Genomic DNA, 14,608 nt, shown 5'->3' with positions numbered 1-14,608 from the left:
CCTAAGGGTGAGGGGATGTATTGAAAAGTACTTGGAACTCAATGACAATGGGGAGGTTCAGGTGGGAGTGGTCTGGGAGGCGTTGAAGGCGGTGGTTAGGGGGGAGCTGATATCAATAAGGACACATAAAGGGATGCAGGAGAGTAAGGAACGGGAGCGGTTGCTGCAAGAACTTTTGAGGGTGGACAGACAATATGCGGAAGCACCGGAGGAGGGACTGTACAGGGAAAGGCAAAGGCTGCATGTGGAATTTGACTTGCTGACTACAGGCACTGCAGAGGCACAATGGAGGAAGGCGCAGGGTGTACAGTATGAATATGGGGAGAAGGCGAGCAGATTGCTGGCACACCAATTGAGGAAAAGGGGAGCAGCGAGGGAAATAGGGGGAGTGAGGGACGAGGAAGGAGAGACGGAGCGGGGAGCGGAGAGAGTGAATGAAGTGTTCAAGACATTTTATAAAAAATTGTATGAAGCTCAACCCCCGGATGGGAGGGAGAGAATGATGGATTTTTTGGATCGGCTGGAAATTCCCAAGGTGGAAGAGCAGGGAAGGGTGGGACTGGGAGCACAGATCACGGTAGAAGAAGTGGTGAAAGGAATTAGGAACATGCAGACGGGAAAGGCCCCGGGACCGGACGGATTCCCAGTTGAATTTTACAGAAAATATTTGGACTTGCTCGCCCCGCTACTGACGAGGACCTTTAACGAGGCAAAGGAAAGGGGACAACTGCCCCCGACTATGTCTGAAGCAACGATATCGCTTCTCTTAAAGAAGGAAAAGGATCCGCTACAATGCGGGTCCTACAGACCAATTTCCCTCCTAAATGTGGATGCCAAGGTCCTGGCCAAGGTAATGGCAATGAGAATAGAGGAATGTGTCCCGGGGGTGGTTCATGAGGACCAAACTGGGTTTGTGAAGGGGAGACAGCTGAACACGAATATACGGAGGCTGTTAGGGGTAATGATGATGGCCCCACCAGAGGGTGAAACGGAGATAGTAGTGGCGATGGATGCCGAGAAAGCATTTGATAGAGTGGAATGGGATTATCTGTGGGAGGTGTTGAGGAGATTTGGTTTTGGAGAGGGGTATGTTAGATGGGTGCAGCTGTTGTATAGGGCCCCAGTGGCGAGTGTGGTCACGAATGGACGGGGATCGGCATATTTTCGGCTCCATAGAGGGACAAGGCAGGGATGTCCTCTGTCCCCATTACTGTTTGCACTGGCGATTGAGCCCCTGGCGATAGCGCTGAGAGGTTCCAAGAGATGGAGGGGAATACTTAGGGGAGGAGAAGAACACCGGGTATCTTTATATGCGGATGATCTGCTACTATATGTGGCGGATCCGGCGGAGGGGATGCCAGAAATAATGCGGATACTTGGGGAGTTTGGGGATTTTTCAGGGTATAAATTGAACATGGGGAAGAGTGAGCTGTTTGTGGTACATCCAGGGGAGCAGAGTAGAGAAATAGAAGACCTACCGTTGAGGAAGGTAACAAGAGACTTTCGTTACCTGGGGATCCAGATAGCTAAGAATTGGGGCACATTGCACAGGCTAAATTTAACGCGGTTGGTGGAACAGATGGAGGAAGATTTCAAGAGATGGGATATGGTAGCACTGTCAATGGCAGGGAGGGTGCAGGCGGTTAAGATGGTGGTCCTCCCGAGATTCCTCTTTGTGTTTCAGTGCCTCCCGGTGGTGATCACGAAGGCTTTTTTTAAAAGGATAGAAAAGAGCATCATGGGTTTTGTTTGGGCCGGGAAGACTCCGAGAGTGAGGAAGGGATTCTTACAGCGTAGTAGGGATAGGGGGGGGGCTGGCACTACCGAGCCTAAGTGAGTATTATTGGGCCGCTAATATTTCAATGGTGAGTAAGTGGATGGGAGAGGAGGAAGGAGCGGCGTGGAAGAGATTAGAGAGGGCGTCCTGTAGGGGGACCAGCCTGCAGGCTATGGTGACAGCCCCATTGCCGTTCTCACCGAGGAACTATACCACGAGTCCGGTGGTGGTAGCTACACTGAAGATTTGGGGACAGTGGAGACGACATAGGGGAAAGACCGGAGCATTCGGGGGGTCCCCGATAAGAAACAACCATAGGTTTGCCCCGGGGGGAATGGATGGGGGATATGGAATGTGGCAAAGAGCAGGAATAACGCAACTGAAAGATCTATTTGTGGACGGGAAGTTCGCGAGTCTGGGAGCGCTGACCGAGAAATATGGGTTGCCCCAAGGGAATGCATTCAGGTACATGCAATTGAGGGCTTTTGCGAGGCAACAGGTGAGGGAATTCCCGCAGCTCCCGACACAAGAGGTGCAGGACAGAGTCATCTCAAAGAAATGGGTGGGGGATGGTAAGGTGTCGGATATATATAGGGAAATGAGGGACGAAGGGGAGACTATGGTGGACGAACTAAAAGGGAAATGGGAAGAAGAGCTAGGGGAGGAGGTCGAGGAGGGGCTGTGGGCAGATGCCCTAAACAGGGTAAACTCGTCGTCCTCGTGCGCCAGGCTAAGCCTGATTCAGTTTAAGGTATTACACAGGGCACATATGACTGGAACACGGCTCAGTAAATTTTTTGGGGTGGAGGATAGATGTGCGAGGTGCTCGAGAAGCCCAGCGAATCATACCCATATGTTTTGGTCATGCCCGGCACTACAGGGGTTTTGGATGGGGGTGACAAAGGTGCTTTCGAAAGTAGTAGGAGTCCGGGTCGAACCAAGCTGGGGGCTGGCTATATTTGGGGTTGCACAAGAGCCGGGAGTGCAGGAGGCGAGAGAGGCCGATGTTTTGGCCTTTGCGTCCCTAGTAGCCCGGCGCAGGATATTGCTAATGTGGAAAGAAGCCAAGCCCCCGGGGGTGGAGACCTGGATAAATGACATGGCGGGGTTCATAAAGTTAGAGCGGATTAAGTTCGTCCTAAGGGGGTCGGCTCAAGGGTTCACCAGGCGGTGGCAACCGTTCGTCGAATATCTTGCGGAAAGATAGATGGGGGATAAAAGAAGGCAGCAGTAGCAGCCCAGGACTTGGGGGGGGGGGGAGGGATGGGGGTGGGGGGGGGGGGGTGGGGGGGGGGTGGCCTGAGACAAGGCAGTTGCCAATTAGGGCTAGTTTTTATTTTTGTTATTTAATATTTATTTATTTGTTGTTGTTTTTTTTTTGTTTAAATAAAAAAGGTCATTATTATCTGTATTGTTATAATGTTGTGTAAAGGATGCACAATGTACTGTGTTGGTTGACCAAAAATTTTCAATACAATATTTATTAAAAAAAAAAGTATGTTCAAGGCTGAGATTGACAGATTTTTAATCAGTAAGGGAATCCAGGGTTATGGAGATAAGGCGGGAAAGTGGAGTTGGGGATTATCACATCAAATCAGTCATAATCTCATTGAATGACTGAGCAGATTCAATGGGCTGAATAACCCACTTCTATTCCTATGTCTTATGGCCTTATGAACAAACACAGAAAGGTGCCAGAATGTCTGGTTATACTTTCATTTTGAAAAAAAGCTTTAAAAAAGAATTTAAATGTTTGAAAGTCCAAATGTATCTTTAAAACAATTGCCCTTCAAATCTGCAATATCATAATTGCACATTCGTGACACATAGTATGTTCAACAATAAGGCAACACTTCAGCATTATACTGAGGTATTCACCTGGACAGTCTAGTCAGTGCAGGGCAGATTTTTCAAACATCCATGGTGACAAGTTTGACCGTGGGCAGACCTGGGTGAATGTGGGTGAATGTGCCCTCTGAAGGGGTCACTGATTCCTGATCCCTCAGTGACACAATGAGATTTTCTAAAAGAGGGTGTGAGCATGGAGCAAGCAGCCTGCATGCTTTCAATTAATTGCTCTTTGAGCTCATTGTACAGCTTGTTAGGAGTCTGGGGTGCAAAAGTTATCAACTTTTAATAGACTGCATCTTTGGACTACATGTGAGAAAGTTGTGTAAAAGAGGGCATTTAAATTCAATTGCTCATTCAGCATTCAGAACTGAGGCATTTAGTTTTGAGATGAGGTAATGTTTGGGTTCCTGAGAGGAATGTGAGGATGTTGGCATCCACAGCTGCAGGTGTCTATCCGCGCTCGCTGGTGTCTATCCACGCTCGCTGGTGTCTATCGGGTATCTATCCGCACTCACTGGTGTCTATCCACGCTCACTGGTGTCAATCCATGTTCGCTGGTGTCTATCCGCACTCGCTGGTGTCTATCAGGTGTCTATCGGGTATCTATCCGCACTCACTGGTGTCTATCCACGCTCACTGGTGTCTATCCACGCTCGCTGGTGTCTATCCGCGCTCACTGGTGTCAATCCACGTTCGCTGGTGTCTATCCGCACTCGCTGGTGTCTATCTGCACTCGCTGGGTGTCTATCCGCGCTCGCTGGTGTCTATCCACGCTCACTGGTGTCTATCCACGCTCACTGGTGTCAATCCATGTTCGCTGGTGTCTATCCGCACTCGCTGGTGTCTATCCGCACTCGCTGGGTGTCTATCCGCGCTCGCTGGTGTCTATCCGCACTCGCTGGTGTCTATCCGCACTCGCTGGGTGTCTATCCGCGCTCGCTGGTGTCTATCCGCACTCGCTGGTGTCTATCTGGTGTCTATCCGCGCTCACTGGTGTCAATCCATGTTCGCTGGTGTCTATCCGCACTCACTGGTGTCTATCCACGCTCACTGGTGTCTATCCGCATTCGCTGGTGTCTATCCACGCTCGCTGGTGTCTATCCACGTTCGCTGGTGTCTATCCACGTTCGCTGGTGTCTATCCGCACTCGCTGGGTGTCTATCCGCGCTCGCTGGTGTCTATCCGCACCCGTTGGTGTCTATCCATGTTCACTGGTATCTATCCGCATTCGCTGGTGTCTATCCGTGCTCGCTGGCATCTATCCGCATTCGCTGGTGTCTATCCACGCTCGTTGGTGTCTATCCACGCTCACTGGTGTCTATCCGCATTCGCTGGTGTCTATCCACGCTCGCTGGTGTCTATCCACGTTCGCTGGTGTCTATCCACGTTCGCTGGTGTCTATCCGCACTCGCTGGGTGTCTATCCGCGCTCGCTGGTGTCTATCCGCACCCGTTGGTGTCTATCCATGTTCACTGGTATCTATCCGCATTCGCTGGTGTCTATCCGTGCTCGCTGGCATCTATCCGCATTCGCTGGTGTCTATCCACGCTCGTTGGTGTCTATCCACGCTCACTGGTGTCTATCCGCATTCGCTGGTGTCTATCCACGCTCGTTGGTGTCTATCCACGCTCACTGGTGTCTATCCGCATTCGCTGGTGTCAATCCACGTTCGCTGGTGTCTATTCACGTTCGCTGGTGTCTATCCGCACTCGCTGGGTGTCTATCCGTGCTCGCTGGTGTCTATCCGTTCTCGCTGGTGTCTATCTGCGCTCGCTGGTGTCTATCCGCACTCGCTGGGTGTCTATCCGCACTCGCTGGGTGTCTATCCGCGCTCGCTGGTGTCTATCCGCACTCGTTGGTGTCTATCCATGCTCACTGGTGTCTATCCGCATTCGTTGGTGTCTATCCACGCTCGCTGGTGTCAATCCACGTTCGCTGGTGTCTATCCGCGTTTGCTGGTGTCTATCCGCACTCGTTGGTGTCTATCTGGTGTCTATCCACGTTCGCTGGTGTGTATCCGCACTCGCTGGGTGTCTATCCGCGCTCGCTGGTGTCTATCCGCGTTCGCTGGTGTCTATCCGCAATCGCTGGGTGTCTATCCCAGCTCGCTGGTGTCTATCCGCGTTCGCTGGTGCCTATCCACGCTCGCTGGTGTCTATCCGTGTTCGCTGGTGTCTATCCGCACTCGCTGGGTGTCTATCCACGCTCGCTGGTGTCTATCCGTGCTCGCTGGTGTCTATCTGCGCTCGTTGGTGCCTATCGGGTGTCTATCCACACTCGCTGGTGTCTATCTGCACTCGCTGGTGTCTATCTGGTGTCTATCCGCACTCACTGGTGTCAATCCACGTTCGCTGGTGTCTATCCGCACTCGCTGGTGTCTATCCGCACTCGCTGGTGTCTATCCTCGCTCGCTGGTGTCTATCCGCGCTCGCTGGTGCCTATCCGGTGTCTATCCGCACTCGCTGGTGCCTATCTGATCTCAATGGTGTCTATCTGGTGTCTATCCGCACTCACTGGTGTCTATCCGTGCTCGCTGGTGTCTACCCACGCACACTGGTGTCTATCCACGCTTGCTGGTGTCTATTCACGCTCGCTGGTGTCTACCCATGCTCTCTGGTGTCTATCTGCGCTCGCTGCTGTCTATCCGGTGTCTATCCGCACTCGCTGGTGTCTATCCGCGCTCGCTGGTGTCTACCCGCGCACACTGATGTCTATCCATGCTTGCTGTTGTCTATCCACGCTCGCTGTTGTCTATCCGCGCTCGCTGGTGTCTATCCGCGCTCATTGGTGTCTATTGTTGCTCTTTTTAATGAGCGGAATACTATCCCACCATCGTCACCAATAATGTTGCCAATCGGCACCGGTGACGCCAATAATGTTGCCAAATTAACTAGATATGGCAGTTTATTCATAGATTTCATAGAATTCATAGTGCAGAAGGAGGCCATTCGGCCCATCGAGTCTGCACCGGCCCTTGGAAAGAGCACCCCACTGAAGCACACACCTCCTCCACCCCATCCCCTTAACCCAGTAACCCCAATTAACCTTTTTTTTGGACACTAAGGGCAATTTAGCATGGCCAATCCACCTAACCCGCACATCATTGGACTGTGGGAGGAAACCAGAGCACCCGGAGGAAACCCATGTAGACACAGGGAGAACGTGCAGACTCGGCCTATTGACAGCACCACAGTGATTTAGGGTGATAAAATTAAACCTCACCAATAAACATCAATATTCCCATCTCAATATTCTATTTAACTCTAGAATAGATTCATTAATATGGTCATTAGAAAGGGCGGGTATGGGAAGTAAGTCAACTGCTCATCACTGGCCTTCCCGACTCTCATTTGGGAATCGCGGGGAACCATTCAGTCATTTTGCAAAAGCATAGCAAATTAATGTCTAAAAAACGACAGGATTCCACATCATCAGCAATGAAAATACTTTCTTATAGAAGCACATGGAAAACGATAATATTGCTTTTCAGAGTCGCCAGGTATCAAATGATATCACCACAAGGCTTTACCAGATATCGATCAAAGACCAAACAACCAGTTAGTCAGTTCAAGTTCAAAGATAGTTTATTTATACATAAGGATTACTTCGACATGCAACATAAAACACTACATGTTAAACTACGCCTAACAACTACAATAACCTATACTTAACTTCAGGGCAACCGGCTCTTTGCAGATGAACAAGGCCTTTGTTCGCATCTTGCGTGGCTGGGTGGAAGAAGTGGCTTCGTTTCTGCTGGAGTCATCCGTCTGGTCGCGATCGTTGGTCTTGAACTTTTAAAAATATATATATTTATTCAAAATTTTCAACAAATTTTCAACAAAACCCCCCCCCCCCAACAAAAAGAAAGAAACAAGAACACAACAATCAGAAATTATACATTGGATTTCCCCCATATACAATAACCCCCCATAGAACATTACAAAACACAAATAGGGGCCTCCCCCCTCACCCCCCCCCCCCCCCACCCTTGGGCTGCTGCTGCTGCTGACCTCCTCCTAACGCTCCGCGAGATAGTCTAGGAACGGTTGCCACCACCTGAGGAACCCTTGCACAGACCCTCGCAAGGCAAACTTTATCCTCTCCAGCTTGATGAACCCAGCCATGTCATTGATCCAAGCTTCCACACTAGGGGGCTCGACCCAGGCGTTCACCACCTTGGACATAGTCCTCGCAAAACCCCTCCAAAACCCATCCAGCGCCGGGCACGACCAGAACATATGGACGTGATTTTCCGGGCTCCCTGAGCACCTCCCACATCTGTCCTCCACCCCAAAGAACCTTCTCAACCTCGCCCCTGTCATATGCGCTCTACGAATAACTTTGAACTGTATTAGGCTGAGCCTGGCACAAGAGGAGGAAGAATTAACCCTACTCAGGGCATCAGCCCACAGACCCGCATCTATCTCCTCCCCGAGCTCCTCCTCCCACTTGCCCTTTAACTCCTCCACCGAGGCCTCCTCCTCTTCCTTCAACTCCTGGTAAATCGCCGAAACCTTGCCTTCTCCAACCCATACACCTGAAATCACCCTGTCCTGAATCCCACGTGCCGGAAGCAGCGGGAATTCCCTCACCTGCCGCCTCACAAACGCCCTCACTTGCATGTACCTGAAAGCATTTCCCGGGGGTAGCCCAAACTTCTCCTCCAGCACCCCTAGGCTCGCAAATGTCCCATCAATGAACAGGTCCCCCATTCTTCTAATCCCTGCCCGATGCCAGCTCCGAAACCCACCATCCATCCTTCCCGGGACGAACCGATGGTTCTCCTGAATCGGGGACCAAACCAAGGCTCCCACCTTGCCCATGTGTCACCTCCACTGCCCCCAGATCTTAAGTGTCGCTGCCACCACCGGACTCATGGTGCACCTTGTCGGCGAGAGCGGCAGCGGTGCCGTCACCAGCACCCTCAGGTTCGTGCCCACACAGGACGCCATCTCTAGCCTCTTCCACACCGTCCCCTCTCCCTCTATTACCCACTTACGGATCATCGCCACATTGGCTGCCCAATAATAGCCACACAAATTCACAGCGCCAGCCCCCCCCTGTCCCTGCTCTGCTCCAGAAACACTCTCTTCACCCTCGGGGTCTTATTCGCCCACACAAATCCCATGATGCTCCTGCTTACCCATTTGAAAAAGGCCTTTGGGATCAGAATGGGAAGGCACTGGAACACAAAGAGAAACCTCGGGAGGACCGTCATTTTGACCGATTGCACCCTACCCGCTAGTGAGAGTGGCAGCATATCCTATCTTTTAAAATCCTCCTCCATCTGCTCCACCAACTGCGTCAAATTGAGCTTGTGCAGGGCCCCCCAACTCCTAGCTACTTGGATCCCTAGGTACCGAAAGCTCCTTTCCGCCCTGTTAAGCGGTAGCTCGTCTAGCCCCCTTCCCTGGTCCCCTGAATGCACCACAAAGAGCTCACTCTTCCCTACGTTGAGTTTATATCCCGAAAAGTCCCCAAACTCCCTAAGGATCCGCATGACCTCCGCCATCCCCTCCACTGGATCCGCAACATACAACAACAGGTCATCAGCATACAACGACACCCGCTGTTCCTCTCCCCCCTGGACCAATCCCCTCCATTTCCTGGACTCCCTCTGTGCCATGGCCAGCGGCTCAATTGGCAGTGCAAACAACAAGGGAGATAAGGGGCACCCCTGCCTCGTCCCCAGGTACAGCCGAAAGTACTCCAACCTCCACCGGTTCGTAGCCACACTCTCCACCAGGGTTCTTCTAGCAGCTTGACCCAACTGATGAACCCCTCCCCGAACCCAAACCTCCGCAACACTTCCCAAAGATACTCCCACTCCACCCGATCAAAGGCCTTCTCCACATCCATAGCTGCCACTACCTCTGCTTCCCCCTCCACCGAAGGCATCATAATCACATTGAGGAGCCTCCGCACATTTGTATTTAGCTGCCTACCCTTCACAAATCCCGTCTGGTCCTCATGAATCACCCCTGGGACACAGTCCTCAATTCTCATAGCCAGCACCTTCGCCAGCAACTTAACGTCAACATTGAGGAGCGAGATCGGTCTATACGACCCACATTGTAATGGATCCTTGTCCCGCTTCAAGATCAAAGAAATCAGCGCCCTGGACATTGTCGGGGGCAAGGTCCCCCCCTCCCTCGCCTTATTAAAAGTCCTCACTAGCAACGGGCCCAGCAGGTCCACGTATTTCCTGTAGAATTCAACCGTAAACCCATCCGGCCCCGGGGCCTTCCCCGCCTGCATGCTCCCCAATCCTTTCACCAGCTCCTCCAGCCCAATCGGCGCCCCCAAACCAGTCACCTCCTCCTCCTCCACCCTCGGGAACCTCAGCTGATCTAGGAATCGTCGCATCCCCTCCTCCCTCGCTGGGGGCTCAGACCTGTACTGTTGCTCTTTTTAGCTTTAGTCTATTTGCTCTGTTTAGGTCACCTTTGCTCACGAGTCACCAGGTATCTTTATGATACCGCCACGTGGTTCAAGTTCAGGTTATGATTAATAACACAGCACACCGCTTAGTAAGGATTAAAACAACGGTCATTTATTATATACAACAAGCAATATTAATACCCTGATACTATTTATATAATAAACCTATCACTACTGGCCAATACTTAACTTAGAAAGAGCCCACCAGGTCAGGGAAGCAAATGGCTTGTCCAATCAAATCTGGCCCGCGGGATTCAAAAGGCTGCTACAGGTCGGTGGCTAGGTGTCTCGACCGGATAGCGATCGCTGGATTCAAACTTACTATACACAGTGGCTGGTCTTGCGACGGTCTCGAGCAGGCGAAGATGAGAGAGAGAGAGATCTGAACTTGGACCTTCACTCTTATAGGGCCCAGGGGCTTCCCGCCTCCCGGGGCGGCCCTTGACCCTGAGTCCCAAGTGATTGGATTCTGTCCCCAATCTCTGGGGTCGATGTGTCCAATGATGAGGCGATTCCTCGATCGGGGGGTGGTCGCTCACCTGTCTTTGTTTCGGCCACTGCAGGCGCTGACAGGTCTGGCCCGGTATTCAATTGCTAATATGTTGCAATTGTTCCCGGGGATAGCCGATTTAACTGTGGATGTCTGAGTAGATTAGGTGTAAACAGTCCTGAATGCAACTGCGGATGGGTTGATGGGCTGTTGATAGCCCTGAGTATCGATCTGGGCTACGTTCCCAGAGCTGAATATGCAAAACTGTCTGCAGCTGCCTGCTTGTGTCTTCTTGGCTGCTTTTCCCAGCAGTCTTTCGGGTTAGCCGTTTTAAACTCGGTTTTGGCCAGATTAATCGGAACGCAGCCATTTTACATGGCGACAGTACAGATCCCCATAGAAGTTCCCTAAATACTTTGTTTATTCTCACCGCACTCCGCACCGTATTCCCCCCTCTATCCTTAACTCCACCAATCTCCCTCGTTGCCTCCCTCTTACGAAGCTGATGTGCCAGCATCCGACTCGCCTTCTCCCCATACTCATACGTTGCCCCCTGCGCTTTCCTCCACTGTGCCTCTGCTTTACCCGTGGTCAACAGGTCGAATTCCGTCTGGAGGTTCCGTCGCTCCCTCAGTAGCCCCTCCTCGGGGGCCTCTGCATACCTCCTGTCCACCCTTAAAATCACCCCCACCAACCTCTTCCCTCTCTCTCCCCTCTCTCTTCTCCCTGTGGGCCTAATGGAGATTAGCTCTCCCCTGACCACCGCCTCCCAGACTACCCCCACCTGCACCTCCCCGTTGTCGTTGGCCTCCAAATACCTTTCAATATCCCCCTGCACCCGCCCGCACACCCCCTCATCCGCCAACAGTCCCACATCGAGGTGCCACAGCGGGCGCTGGTCCCTCTCCTCCCCCAACTCCAGCTCCACCCAATGCGGGGCGTAGTCCGAGATGGCTATGGCCGAATATTCCGTTCCCTCCACTTTCGGGATAAGCGCCGTTCTCAAAATGAAAAATTTTATCCGGGAGTAGGCTCTATGGACGTGGGAAAAGAAGGAAAATTCCCTGGCCAGCGGCCTGGCAAACCTCCATTGATCCACTCCCCCCATCTGGTCCATAAACCCCCTGAGCACCTTGGCCGCAGCCGGCCTCTTACCCGTCCTGGACCTAGAACGGTCCAGTGCTGGGTCCAGCACCGTGTTGAAGTTCCCCCCCATTATCAAGCTTCCTACCTCCTAATCCGGAATCCAACCCAGCATGCGTTTCATAAATTCGGCATCATTCCAATTCGGGGCATATACGTTCACCAGTACCACCCGCACCCCCTGCAAACTACCACTCACCATCACATATCGACCTCCATTATCCACTACAATATTCAGTGCCTCGAACGACACCCGCTTCCCCACCAGTATTGCAACCCCTCTGTTCTTCGCATCCAGCCCTGAATGAAAGACCTGCCCTACCCATCCCTTTCTCAGCCTAACCTGATCTGCCACCTTCAGATGTGTCTCCAGGAGCATAACCACGTCTGCCTTCAGTCCCTTTAAGTGCGCGAACACCCGGGCCCTCTTGACCGGCCCGTTCAGGCCCCTCACATTCCAAGTTATCAGCCGGATCGGGGGGGCTGCTCGCCCCCACCCGCCCCCCCCCCCCCCTCCCAGGCTGACTAGCCATCCCCTTTTCTAGGCCAGCTACGTGCCTGCGCCTCCCACTCCCTCCAGCCCCGCAGGCGGCGGACTCCCGCCCCGACTACCTCTCCTACTTCCAGCTCCCCTTTGGCCAATGCAGCAGCAATCCAGTTGCCCCCTCCCCCCTCCCCCCGCTCGATCCTCATCTAGCCATTTTGCTCCCCCCATGACACTCCCGTAAGTCAGCTGACTCCTGCTGACCCTGGCCTCTCCCGCTATTCCATTGACCCCCCAGTGTGAGAATCCCCCCACCCCTTGGCAGTCAGTGTGCGCTCCTCTCCAGCACCGCCCTTCCCCCCCGGCCCCGCCCCCATCCTTCCCTAATGCGGGAAAAAGCCCGCGGTTTCCTGAGCCGGCTCTGCCCCCTCTGGCGCAGCTCCTTTTTGCGGCCTTACCCCAACTCCCCATCCCCGGGCCTCCACCCCCCTTCTTCCTCCGCGGGGCCCTGCCCCTCCAACACCGACGCCCACACTCTCCCACAGCCCCCACATCAAATCCATTCACCCATCCCCACCCAGCACTCAAACAAAAAGAACATTCCCCAAACGCAGTAAACACAGTAAACATCCCCCCACGCCATACCCTCAGTTTAAGTCCAACCTTTCAGACTGTATAACGTTCCATGCCTCATCAGGCATTTCAAAATAGTGGTGCCGATCTTGGAACGTGTCCCACAATCGCGCTGGCTGCAGCATCCCGAACTTCATCCCCTTCCGATGGAACATCGCCTTAGCCCGGTTGAAACCAGCCCTCTTCTTAGTCACCTCCTCACTCCAGTCCTGATAAATTCGGATCTCCGTGTTCTCCCACCTGCGACTCCGCTGTTTTTTGGCCCATCTCAGGACACACTCTCTGTCCATAAAGCGGTGGAACCTCACCACTACAGCCCTTGGCGGCTCGTTGGCTTTGGGTCTCCTTGCCAGGACCCGATGAGTCCCATCCAGCTCCAGGGGCCTCGGGAAAGCTCCCGCGCCCATCAGCGAATTGAGCATCGTGCTCATATATGCCCCGGCATCGGGCCCCTCCACTCCTTCAGGGAGACACAGAATCCGAAGATTCTTCCTCCTCGACCTATTCTCCAGGTCCTCGAATTTTTCCGCCCACCTCTTGTGCAGCGCCTCGTGCGCCTCCACCTTCACCGCCAGGCCCAAGGTCTCGTCCACGTTCTCCAAGGCTTTTTGCCGCACCTCCCGGATCACCGCTCCTTGGGCCTTCTGGGTCTCCACAAGCTTCTCATCGCCGCCTTCATTGGCGCCAGCATTTCTGTCCTCAGCTTCTCAAAGCAGCGTTTAAGAAACTCCTGCTGCTCCTGCGACCACTGCGCCCATGCTGCTTGGTCTCCATCCACCGCCATCTTGCTTTTTCTCCCTCGCACTTTTCGCTGTACCAGGATCACTTTTTTAACCGCTCCACTCCTGATCCAATCCATATAATGTCGGGGGACCTTGCTATCACATTCCCACACTGGAAGCCGTCGAACAATTGCCCTTGGGGCCCCTCTGAAGAGCCCAAGAGTCCCTTCCCGGCGGGAGGTGCCGAACGTGCGACCTACCTAGGCATAGCCGCAACCGGACGTGGTTGGTCTTGAACTTGTCTTCTGGTCGTAATGCTACACTTGGTTTTAGGCGTAGGCCGGGGCCAAGAGAGACCGAGCACATGGCTGTGTCTCTTCTTATCCCTCTGGGATTTCGTGCTCTTTGGAACAGTCCTTAACTTGGGACGAATAATTCGACAGGCTTCGATTACTGCCTTCGATTTTGGCCAATAAAGGGGCGGGTGCCTTGATGGCTGGGCGTGTCCTTAGCGGTCATTGACCTTGGCTGTTTGGGTTTTCTTAGCAAAGGGAGTGGCGCCAGTTAGTCTGCATCTGTATCGGTTACCTGAGTACAGTCCTTTTGTTCTGGGGAAATGGGCCATTAGAATGCAAACGAGCGGGGGTTTTGATCGCATCTAGCTATCTGGGTTGCAAATACACACTCACGCTCTGAGTGTGTCTGAGTCCTGGGATGGCCATAATGCCCATGGTCCTTTGCAGGTGGCTATCTGAGATGGCTACACTATCCACGCTCGCTGATGTCAATCCACGCTCGCTGCAGTCTATCCGTGTTCGCTGGTATCTAAACGCACTCGCTGGTGTCTATCCGCGCTCGCTGGTGTCTATCCGCACTCGCTGGTGTCATCTGTGCTCGCTGGTGCCTATCCACGCTTACTGGTGTCTATTGTTGCTAACTTTGCCTTAGTTTAATTGCTCTGTTTTATCACCTTTGCTCTTGAGGTATCTTTATGATACTGCCACGTGGTTCAAGTCCTAGTAATGATCAATAATCCAATACACCGCTTAGTAAGATTTAAATCA

This window comes from Scyliorhinus torazame, chromosome 28 (assembly GCF_047496885.1).
Source record: "Scyliorhinus torazame isolate Kashiwa2021f chromosome 28, sScyTor2.1, whole genome shotgun sequence".
NCBI lineage: Eukaryota > Metazoa > Chordata > Chondrichthyes > Carcharhiniformes > Scyliorhinidae > Scyliorhinus > Scyliorhinus torazame.
The sequence above is the reverse complement of the archived record's forward strand: the minus strand, read 5'-3'. Positions refer to the sequence as shown.